We start from the raw sequence: 12,631 nt of genomic DNA, 5'->3' as shown, positions 1-12,631 counted from the left end.
TTTTTTCTCTACAATTGTGTAGTGAGAGAAAAACTCTTGTCAGTGGGTGTGGCATCCTGCATAGTTTAACTGGAATAGCAATGGTTTATTGTGCCCCCATCCCATCATCTAGCCCCCTTGGAGCCAACTAAATCCCATTCATATACAATTCTTTGCCCACATTAATGCTAGGACTTTGGACTCACTCTTCCCAATTCCAGTACTTTATAATGGAGAACACAAGATCCAGACAGATCTTGCTTTGATTCTAGCTCTGAACCTTTAGGCACATTACCTTCTTTCATTAGACTTAATTTCCACATGTGTAAAATTAGTGTATCTGATGTGATTAAAATCTCTTTAAAATTTTCAAAATGTTTTACTTCCACTTGGCTAAATTTTTGTCTGAGTAGTATTCTTTAATTGGCCACATCATCGCAACCACTCAAATATTATTCAAGCATTTCTAGAGCACTTCAAAAACTCCCAGCAGAAATGGATATCTGCTAAACCCAATGCCGCAGGCACAGAACCCAATTTATGGAATGCTTTTGCAAAATGTCTAATGCTAGCCATAGTATAGAAAGCAAACACTGGTTTCGGGGAAGAAAGCAGTACTAACCCTTCTACTTGGAAACATTTGCCAGGAGAACTAATGTTGATTCTTTGAAATTTATCCTTCCCTTCCACTGTGACCAGATTGAATGTATATGTTCATGACCCAGACAGTTTTCCTGCCACCTCCAAAAATTTTATTTTTTTTTACCATTTACCATTCCATCTGTATCATGTACATCATGATTTCAAAACCTAATTAAACCTATATATAAACCTGAAAATAACATCATAACAATAATAAAAATAACAAAAATGTTACAAACAGGTACAGTTTGTAAAGGCTATTTGCTCTCTCTTTTTTTTTTTTTTGGAATACTTTTTCAACAATAGCAGCCAAATAAGCAAATGTAAAAACATAAAAATATAACCAATCCAATGAAAGCAAATTCTTAAAAACAATCAATCAACCAAGCAACCAATCAACCACCACCACCATGGAAAACCACAGAAAACACAAGGCTTTAACTACCACCTGTTGCAAAGGGCTTTTAACTCTACAGACCTAGGCCAGATCTCTGTCCTCCTGGGGTTTGTGTACTTGGTGCCTCACAGACCTTTCTACCTGCATGTACCACAAGTACTTCTGACTGAAATGCTCAAGACTGAATCAATTTCTGCTCAAACCTCCCGGATTATCTGTGTTGCCTTATTTCAGTGAATGGCAAAACAAAGAGAAAAATGAGAAGCATTAATCTCGACTCCTCTTTCTGCTATGCTTTTCACAACAAATCATGTCCCAAGTCTTTATGATCCTAACATCTAATATTTCTTAAATATTTTCTACTTTGCTTCCAGCTCTTGTTAAATATATATATCAACACCATCTTTGCAACTGGCTTCTTCATGGTGCTACTACTTACTGAAGAATGAGTTTTCCATTTGGCAGTTTCAAATGAGAATGGGATTTTGTTACTTCTCTGCGTAAAACTCCTCAATGTTTCTCACTACCCTTCAGGTGCAGTCCAACTCATTTACATGGCTTGCAAGAGTTGATGAAATCAGGAATCTGATGACTGTTCTCGTATTACTTTCATTCTGCTCACTGCCCTCCCCTAGTCTCTAATTCAGTGTTCTCAAACCTGACTGCACCTTAAAATCACCTGAAGACATTTGGGCAAAAAAACATATGCCTCCTCTTTTCTGTACAAAAATGATGACTTAGCTGTGCTGGGGTGAGGTCATTCATCAGTAGGTATCATGAAGCCTCCCCAGGCGATTCTCCTGTGCAACAGGGATTGAAACCCCTTCTTGAGATTCAGCCTTCTCATAATAGTTTTGGTTCCCCAACACTAAGTGTTCTCTTGTCTCTGCATAGTATTTCTCTTGGGAACCCTCTTCTAATTTGACTGACTTCTCCTCATATCTGGGTCTCAGATGGAGACTCTGGATAAATGCAGACAGGCGAGCAGGTAGGCAGGATGGGAAGTATGAAGAGGAATAGGAAAGTGCGTTGAAAGAGAATGAAAAGGTCAGGATTTGAACCCTCATTCTGTCAGGCAGTAGATGTGTTAGAACATTACTTAAACACACCGAACATCGGGTTCATTGTTTGTAAAGCATAGAAAATACTATCTGCTGCATAAAGTTTCTGTGATAATTAAATTTGACAGAATATGTACATTTAACAAAACAGGGACTGGAAGACAACAGTGGCAAAGGACACTGATAGCAAAGATGCCTGTTAAGCAAGTTGCTTAAACTCTCTCAATCTCAGTATCTATAACCTCAAATTAGGGATGATATTATTAAAACTTAAAGTTCATAACAAGTATTCAAATATTCATAGAAAACTTTTTTTCTGGATTTATTTTAAAAACTATAACTAGTTTCTAAAAACTATAAATCCACTCATTGTTTATGCCTTTGTATCAGAATATGTGAGAAAATTGAGATGTATAAGTGTTTATTGCAAGATAAGATGGAAAGTAATTTTAGAGAGAAGGCATACTTAGCCAATTTGTAAGTGACAGTTTTGTTTGGAAGGTAGAGAGAAAATGGTTAGCCATCAGAGTCAGTATCCAGAAAAATAGGAATGGAGTGAGACAAATTATTTCTCACAGAATAATATGAGCAGAAATACACTTGAATTTCTACTGCGAAGTTCAAGTAACTAATTCCACAAGACCGTATGGGGAGCTGTCTTTAAACAGGAACACTGATAGAGAGGGCTACAAATAGCTGACATAAACTCAACAAATCAATTGTACTATGTGCCACCATGAGAACAGGAGGGGACCTTTATTGTGCAATCTGTTAAATTATTACCACCACTTTAGTTAGTCCTCATAATAACCATCTGAGACAAATTATCTCTTTCTCCATCTGATAGTTGGACAGCTGAGGTCTTGGAAGGAGAAAACACTTTTATAAGTTTACAGGGCAAATGGAAAAATCAGAAATGAAATCTGATCTCTAAATTGTTTCATTCTATTTCAGTTTCTTCTTCTGAATGTCTATGTGAATTCCATTCTTACCCAAGAAAGAGTAACAGAAAAAATAATGAAATAATGGATCTCGAGATACTAAACATTAGACAAAAAAGGACAGTGATCTCTGAGAGAGGACACAAAAATTATCTGGGCCTTATAATTGTCTCAGCTTATTACTTCAAGAAGTATTCTAGGTCATAGCACAGGGAAGGGAAATATAGGCAAAGCTCAGTGTACTCTCTGATTTGAGGTAATAGAAAAGTGAATCCACAGAGAACAAAGTGTTTGGTGTCCATGAGACAAAATATTTATGAAGAGAGAGCAGTACAAAGAGAGAAATTAATTGATAATTGATAGTGTAAACAGAAATAATAACATAATGTGGAATGTAAATTCCACATTAAATTATTTATATACCAAAAATAAACAAAATTTGGTAGGAGAAAAATAGTACAATATCACCTGAAGGTAGACTGATATATTAGAAATGTGTATTACATCTTCTAAAGCAATCATGAAAATAACAAGATCTCTTGTTATTTTCTTAATAACAAGATCTCTTGTTATTAATAAGCCAATAGAAGAAATAAAATGGAATTAGACAAATATTCAATTAATTCAAAGGTCAGAAACAGAGGAAAATAGGAGCAAAGAACAGATGTGACAAATAGAAAACAAAAACCAATTTAACTAGCAATGATAAATTTAAACCTAATTTTATCAATAAGAGCCCCAGCAAAAGCTGATATTTCAGTTCCAGTCCAAAGGCAGGAAAAAGCCAATGTTCCAGTTTAAAGATCATTGGGTGGAATCATTCTCATTCAGGGGAGGATCAGCATTTTTGTTCTACTCAGGCTTTCAAGTAATTGGATAAGGCCCACTCACGTCAGGGAAGATGATTTCTGGTCCTCCAGTCTATTAATTTACATGTTAATCTCATCCAAAAATGCTCTGAGAATAATGTTTAAGAAAATATCTGAGCACCTCATGGCCTCTTTGAGTTGACCCATAAAACTGATCATCATAGTGCCATTAAATCTTAGAAAAGGGACTTCCACCATGGCAGTGTCATGATGCTCTTAAGATGTGATGCTTGAATTGAAATTTGAATGTGTTGAAGGAATGAGCCATGAGATCCTTGTGAAAAAAACCCTTCCATTTAGTTACAAGGGGAACAGCAAGCAATTCCAATGACTGTGAGTCAGAGTGTTTGCCATGCTCTTGAAATAGCAAAAAGATTGGAATAGCTTGTTTGTCGAAAGCAGTGATAGAAGAAGACAAGGGTCACGAATAGACAAGGGTCATGAATGACCTTGTGGAACATCAAAGGGCACAAGGACTCTATTCTATTTGTGACAAGTAAGCACTTGAAGAACATGAGCAGGAAAGTGACATGAAATGCTTTGGGAAAATATGGAAGGGTGAGGGGCAAAAATGAGAGCAAGATCTATTGAGAGCCTGTTTCTATAATTCAGTTTCATTTCCTTGAAAGGAGAGTATAGAATGTGTTCTAATGGGTTGCAGTACATATCCCAATTTGAATGCTGCTCACAACAGGGACAGCCTCATGTCCCAAAGATACCTTCCTTTCAGATTCTGAACTGAAATTTGGAAAGTGGCACGTCAGTGTCACTAGCCATCCTGATCTCAAAGCGCAGTTGCTAACTACTCCCAGGATTTCTTTTGCAACATCAGAAGCCGTAGGCTCATTAGACTCAAAACATGTGAACCACCACAAGTCAACTTTGATTTAGAGTAAAGGAACTGGCATTGCTCGAAGGTGAGGTCACTGGAATCGGAGCCTTGATGGAGTTTCTCAGAAAGAAAACATTGTGCTGTATTTGTGTCTCCCTCACATTCCTTCTTCCCTCTCGCCTCGCTTCCCACCACATGTGGGTTGGCTGTTCCTGAGGCCCCAGGGATTGAAGGAAAGTTGTTGAGTTTGAAGCATATCAAAGAGTCTACACAAAACCAGGGAGAAGGCCCCTCAACCTGAGCACAGTTTTCCAAGGGAAAATACTCTAGGTTTAATGGAGGAAGGAGACTGGGAGAGGAAGCTACTTCAGCCTGTTACAGAAAACAACACTTCGTGTGTATTTATGGAATTCACTACATAATAAAGAGGCTGATTCTTCAGCTGTGAGTCAGAGTCTGGCTGATGTAAAGTAATGGAGGAAAAAGCTCCTGGAGGTTTATACGCAGGAAGAGTTTTTAGAACTCTTTGTCCCATCAACAAAGACTGGGACTGGAGTGTCAGGGTACTTGCGTTTTAGGCTCAGCTCATCCAGAGTAGTCGTGCAAGCCCAAGCTGGTCATTTTCTTTCTTTGGCTTCAATTTTCTTTTCTGTAAGATAAGGGTGATAATATTAGTTCTTCTGTAGGGTTAATGTGAAGACCAGAAGTTATATGAATGAGGAAGTGCTTTGTAAACTCCAAAGTCATTACCAGTTTAAGCGTGTTTTACTTTCATACCATTCGACTAATATTTATCTTGAAGACCTACTCTGCGTATGACACTTTCTAGAAATGGATGGGAGGAGCTTCTAACTAAAATCTATCCCTAAGAACAAGATATTTTTATGACTGAGTAATATTCTATTGTACATATGTGCCACATCTTCCTTATCCATTCATCTATCGAATAAACAAATGAACATCAACCTTGAACAGACAAAACCAGTTTAGTCATACAAGCAAAGCTTAATTTAGATTATTTTGCAAGGCTAACTTGACTTGGATCATTTCTTGCTTATACCTCTAGAAATCATAAGCAAAACTTGAAATGTTTCCCCAAATTGATACCATTTAAGAAAATTCTAATATTATACCAAGCACTATAAAGAATAAGCAGTCATTGGTTTCTAACTATAGAAGTTACTTTATAACAGTTACCCCTGAGGCCTCATTCCATGTTTTGGTTTCAGTGCTCCTGGTTTGCAAACTGCCTTTTTGATGTGTACACAATAAACTTTTACTAATTACTATAAGTAAATAAGTAAGTAAGTAAAATCTAACACTAAAAACGAATCCCTAAAACTGTGTGAAGTCAAGAGAATGGCTAGAGGTTGTCTTTTTTGTTGGACTTTTAGGAATTTTTAGAGCTTTTTTTTTTTTTTTCACTCAATTACTCCCACCACAGTCTTAAATGTTATACTTGGAAAACTCCAGAATATCAGAGACGGGGAGGAAATTAAAGTAAGCTAGTTCAACTCGTACAATTTCTAGATGGGGAGATTGAGACCTGCACCACTGAGTGGGACAGGAGAACAATTTGGGATGTTAAAATGAGTTGGTTAGTGGTAGATTTTAGAAGAGAACTTCTGAGACTAAGTCCAGGGTAGTTTCCATGAAATCTGAGTATTTCTTTCTTCCTTTGGGTTGGCTTTCATTTTCATGAATATTAAATGTGCAAGAGCCAGCATTTGCTTTTAAAAAATTGTTTCTATGTATAGAGTGCCTACTACATGACAAGAACTCAATATCCATGGTTTCTTTTAAGGTCACAACAATCTCGTAAAGATATTATCGTGGTCCTATTTTACAAGTGAGTATAGTATGTGGCGGCACAAATTAGTTTATATATATGTAGTTAGCAGATGAGCTGGGATTTAAATCCAGTTTAGTGTAATTCTGAGCCTATTGTAGTGAGTTGAATAGAACCCAAAAGATAAGCCTATCTGGAACCTGTGAATGTGATCTTATTTGAAAAGAGAGTCTTTGCAGATGTAATTAAATTAAGGATCTTGAGATGAAATCACCTTGGATTACCTGGTAGGTCCTAAATCCAATGACAAATGTTGTTTTTTACAAGAGACAAAGGAGAAAGATATACAGACAGACAGAGGGAAGGTGATGTGAAGACAGAGGCAAAGATTAGAGTGACTTGTCTATTAGCCAAGGAATGCCAAGGATTGCTGTAAGCCACTGGAAACTAGGAGAAAAGCATGGAATGGATTCTTCAGAGCCTCCATCCACAAGAATCCAACACTGTCAACACATTGATTTCAGATTTCTGGCCTCCAGATCTGTAGGGAATACATTTCTGTTGGTTCAAGCCACCAAGTTTGTCACAATTTGTTTCAGCAGCCCTGAGAAATGAATATAACTATAATTCTTTCTTTTTCACATGAGTTTCTTCTGTATATTTTTATTGTTTTAGCTTACTCCCTAGTCTCAAAGTGTGGCTCAACAGGGAGATTTAACAGAGGGTGGAGAGAAAATGGCTCATACTGATTGCTATTGTGCAGGCTCTTTCTGAATCAGTTGATTCCATTACGCAAGCAAGAGTTTCTAAAATAAATTTCCTTGGAAAAGTGAAGGGAAGCACCCACAGTGAATTGAAAACCATTATTCCAGTTGCTTTTTGTAAAAACTGACACAGGTCCCTGAAATGATTCACAAACCATGTGATTTTAATCCAGATGACACCATACAGAACTTTTTCGTTTATATGAAACTTTCTTTCTGTCATTTCATTTCCATGTCAAGTCTATATTTTTGGTGTTATTTTATTCATGAGAAGACAGTGGTTCAGCAAGTTACCCGCCAAAGATACCATAGTTAATATATGTCAGAACAGGAATGTAAGCATGGCTTGTTTGATAAGATGCTTTTACCACCATGAAATAAAAGAGTCACTGGTCCTTTATGGTACAACCCCCTTGTTTTAATGGTGGAGAAATGACTTGTCCTTTGAACTTTTAATAGAAGCAGAAGAGAGGTCAAAATATAACTGGAAAGATTACACCCCAGGCTCTTGCTTTTCTTATTTGGTCTGGTTCAAAGTATTTTCTGGATAAAGAAAAATTATTGTGCGAGGCATTATGGGATTCATAATTGGGATTAAAGTCATAAAACAGCCAGATGTTTTAGAGCAAAGCATCCAAACATGCTCAAGACTGCATAGTGATGACCACAGCTCAGCCACATTTGAGATAGATTTAGAAGAGGACATGCATTTTTCTGGTTTGTTCCAATGGCCATTTTTGAGATAATAAAAGGGAAGTGGGATGTACATTTTTAAAGTTTATAACATTTGTAACATATTTTCCTTTTTTAAATATCTTTGACTCTCTATAGCTCTGAGACATAGAAGGCATTGTCACCATTTTACAAATGAGGAAACTGAAGCTTCGGGGAGTCTAGTGACGTGCCCAAGGTCATGCAGCAGGAAAGGCTTAGTGACTAGGATTTTAACCCAGGATTTACATACTCCCCTTTCCATAAAACTTCATAATGAAGTCATACTGTAGAGATAAACTTGATTACTGTCAGCGAATCAGAAGTGTCAACTGCAGTGTTGGACGATGGATGACAGAGATTATTAATGCCCTCAAGAAGCTCACAGCCAAGTGGGGGAAAGGCAGGAGAAAACCTCAGACCAGCACCTAAATTGCAACTACCATTCTGAATACTTATAATTTAAAAGTCTGTACTTGAGTCCTTATCCTGCGCTCTCCACAATTAGGCATTTATTCTGTAGCATCTAGGATGCCAATTAGAAACAGGTGAGTCCTGACTAATACTAGTTAAAATAAGATAGATATTTATTAACTGATTTAACAAGTAGGCTGATAATTGTCAATTCCAGAACCGGTTCTGTGGCTCAGTGATGACATCAAGGACCCAGGTTTTCATCTGTGTGCTTGTGATCTCATGGTTTTAAAATAGCTCTTACAGTACCAGACTCCACATGATCAAACTAGTGATCTAAGGCAGGGTAAGGGGTTCTGTAAAAGGCTCTTATTATCAGAGACTTACTCCGAGTCAGGCATTGTGTTTATCTCATTTAATTTTTACATACACAAAAATACCATTGGGAACGTTATCATATTGTCTATAACTTACAGGTAAGGCAACTGAAGGAATATTTCATTTGCCCAAGATCTGGGCTCACAGTTAAAACTCAGTCTGAAATATTCCAAACAGTGGGCTTTTAATCACCAGGGTGCCATAAAATCTGCTTTACTGATGCTCCCACAGTGAAATTTAAACAGCAGTCAGGTATTTGTAGGCCTATCACATGGCAGCTCAAAGCATTTTACCCCTTCATTTAACAGATGAGGACACTACAGTAAAGAAGAAAGGAAATCTTCCTAGTTCATACCTCTGTTTAGGGGTTAACCAGGCCCCAGACTCCTACCTAGTTCTCTGCTGTACAGAGACCTTTCCCCCTTCTCCCCTTGTTTTTATTCTATTTTAGCCCAGGATAAGACAGGTCTAAGATGAGCACATGCTTTAAATATTTCAGTGAGCTGATGGGTTGATGGGGTGGAGTGGGGTATGCATTGCAGTCATCTCAGGCAAGTCTAAAATACCAAGAATTTTTCTCCATTTCCCAGAAGACAGTGTCACGAAACAAACCATGTCAATATATTGTTGCTGTGCCATGTAGGAGTGTGTGATGGGGTGGGGTTTGGGAGTAAAAATAAAAGAAAGAAAGAAAAGAAAAACAGAATCTAGAATGTCTTTCAATATGCATTAGCAGCAAAGCTCCACCACTCTCTCCTTCTTAACCACGACTTACATTATTTGAGAGATCATCATTTATCTTCTCTTCTTTCATAAGGACCTTCACTCCCTGAAGTCTAAGACAGTGCTGGCTGCCTAAGAGCAAATGAGTCGGAATGGGGTGCTTAAGTTTGCTCTGGCTGAAAGAATTGTGTCTGTAATGTTCCTTTGATTCTATGTCATTTTTTTGTCATTCTTGACTATCCTATTGTCATTTTCTCTGCATCAGATTTTAACACCTTCAGGATTCATGATTCCTTTGTTTTGACAATAATATTCAGTTAGCTTGGCCCTTGGTGGCCCTCTCCAAAGTCCTGTCTTGGTGCTTCATCAAATGTAATTTAGGAATTGGGATGGGGGATGAGATAGAATCTAATAAAGAATTATGCTTCCATAATGCCAATAGTATTTTCACATAAGTTCTGAAAATTTTAAACTATAGGGAGATGATAGCAGGCTTATGAGGTCTTAAATCAATCTAATTTGCTAAATTAGGTAATTAATAAACATCTTTTTAAAGCGCCATTAGCAAATTTAGATTGGAACATGTGACAATTATAATACATGTTTTTCTCATAAAACAGCCAACATGATAACTAGTAATTAATATAGGAAGTGACAGAGCTTTATTTCTCCTGTTTCTTTCTCAAGCATATTTGTGCTGCCATGACAAGGAAAGCCCAGGAGATTTCTGATTTGTTTAGTATATATTAATTTCTTGAATTTATTATTTATACTATACGTTTGTCCAAACAAAATCTATCTGGCATTTTAACGGTAATAATGTTAATAATTTGAAATCTTAATTTCTCATAATCAATGGTTAGATGAGTCTAAGCAATGTCTCCTCATTACAGAGATAATATACCTGTTTTTTTCCATATAAAAGAAGGTATAGATAATACATCGTTTTTGTTAAATGGATAATTGCTAGTGCTTCTTAAGCACATACACTATGCCAGGCATCAGACTGCATAGCTTCTATTTATCTCATTTAATTTTTATTAATTCTTATTATGAGGTGGTTTTTATTAATCTCATTTTATGGATAAGAACTCTGAGACTTAGAGAAGTAAACGCATTTGAATTAAATCCATCTGATTTCCAATCCTATGCTTTTTCTTCTACACCACAGTGCATATGTGCACATCTATACAAGCACACATACACAAGCAAACACCAATATTCATGATATACATGTATATTCATTTATATTTCCACTAAAATTTTTTTCTGATTTGCCATAAGTTGTCACATTAGAGCTGATCCATTTAGGTTGAGTCTTTCCAGAGTCACATGTTCATAAGTCACCACACATAAACCACGCCATTTTAATTTGTGATCTTTCCCAAATAGCTAAATATATATGTGAGACACATAACTTCTCTCTTTCTTTCTCAATAAAAAGAAAGAAAGTTTAGCCAAGTTTATAGAACTTTAAACAGAAGAGACTACATAGTTCAGAGGGTGATAAAGCATCTCTCAATATATCTTTATGCTAAAGAGACAAATTTTAGGGAATGTTCTCAGTGCAGATGGAATGTAACCCCCAGGTATAAAAGTTTTGTTGTGTTACACAAGCAAGAGCTAAAGAAATCACCAAACTTGTGTAACACAACAAAACTTTTATACCTGGGGGTTACATTCCATCTTAAAAGATTAAACTCTTCCATTGTATGTGTTTCTTTTCAAGGGAATTGACAAGTAAAAATTGTGTATATTTAAGGTATACAACATGATGATTTGATATACATATATGTAGTAAAATGATTACCACAGCCAAGCTAATTAACATATTTCCTCACATAGTAACCTGTGTGTGTGTGTGTGTTTGTGTGTGTATATGCGTGTGTGTGGTAGAGTACCTGAAATCTACTCTCTTAGCATATTTCCAGTATTCAGTATAGTATTATTAACTATAGTTATCATGCTGTGTATTAAATTTTTAGACTTATTCATCCAACATAACTGCAGCTTTGTACTCTTTGACCATTATCTCCCCATTTCCTCCAGGTTACTGCCCCTAGTAACCATCCTTCTACCCTCTGCTTCTATGTATTCGACTCTTATACGATGTAAATAGATCATGCAGTCTTTTTTTCCGTGTCTAGCTTATTTTAGTTAGCATGATGTCCTCCAGATTCATCCACATTGTCACAAATGGCAGAATTATTTTTTTTTAAGGCTGAATATACACACATACATACACACGAACTTTATCCATTCATCTATTGAGGAAAAGTTAAGTTGTTTCCATATTTTGGCTATTGCGAATAATGAGCTGCAATAAAAATTGGAGTGCAGCAGATATCTCTTTGATATAGTGATTTTATTTCCTCTGGCTATGTATACAGAGAAGTGGGCCTGCTGGATCGTATGGTAGTTCTAGTTTTAACTTTTTTGAGGAAACTCCACACTTTTTATTTTTTTTTCATAATGGCATTGCCAATTTACATTCCCACCAACAGTGTATAAGGGTTCCCTTTTCTCCACATCCTTACCAACACTTGCTATCCTTTGTTTTGTTTTTGTTTTTGTTTTTTGTTTGATAAAAGTCATACTAACAGGTGTAAGCTTATATCTCACTGTGGGTTTGATTTACGTTTCCCTGATGATTACTGATGTTGATCATCTTTCCATGTATAGTTGGCCACTTATATGTATTCTTTGGAAAAATGTCTATTCATGTCCTTTGTTTATTTTTAATTGAGTTGTTTGTTTTTGCCATTGAATTGTATGAGTTTCTTATTTATTTTGAATATTAACCTCTTTTCAGAGGGAGAGGGAGAGGGAGAGGGAGAGGGAGAGGATATATGGTTTGCAAATATTTTCTCTCAATTATAGTTTTCTTTTTATTTTATGGATTGTTTCCTTTTCTGTGCAGAAACTTTTTAGTTTGATATAGTCACACTTATTTATTTTTCCTTTGATTGCCTAAGATTTCAGTGTCATATCCAAAAGAATATTTATATATAAATTATTAACAAGGCGAGTATCAAAGATATTTTACCTTATTTTTCTCCTAGAAGTATTATGGTTTCAGGTCTTGCTTTTAAGGTTTTAATTCACTTCGAGCTGATTTTGTGTATGATGTA

Source organism: Pteropus vampyrus, unplaced genomic scaffold, assembly GCF_000151845.1.
Source record: "Pteropus vampyrus isolate Shadow unplaced genomic scaffold, Pvam_2.0 Scaffold61, whole genome shotgun sequence".
Classification (NCBI taxonomy): Eukaryota; Metazoa; Chordata; class Mammalia; order Chiroptera; family Pteropodidae; genus Pteropus; species Pteropus vampyrus.
The sequence above is the reverse complement of the archived record's forward strand: the minus strand, read 5'-3'. Positions refer to the sequence as shown.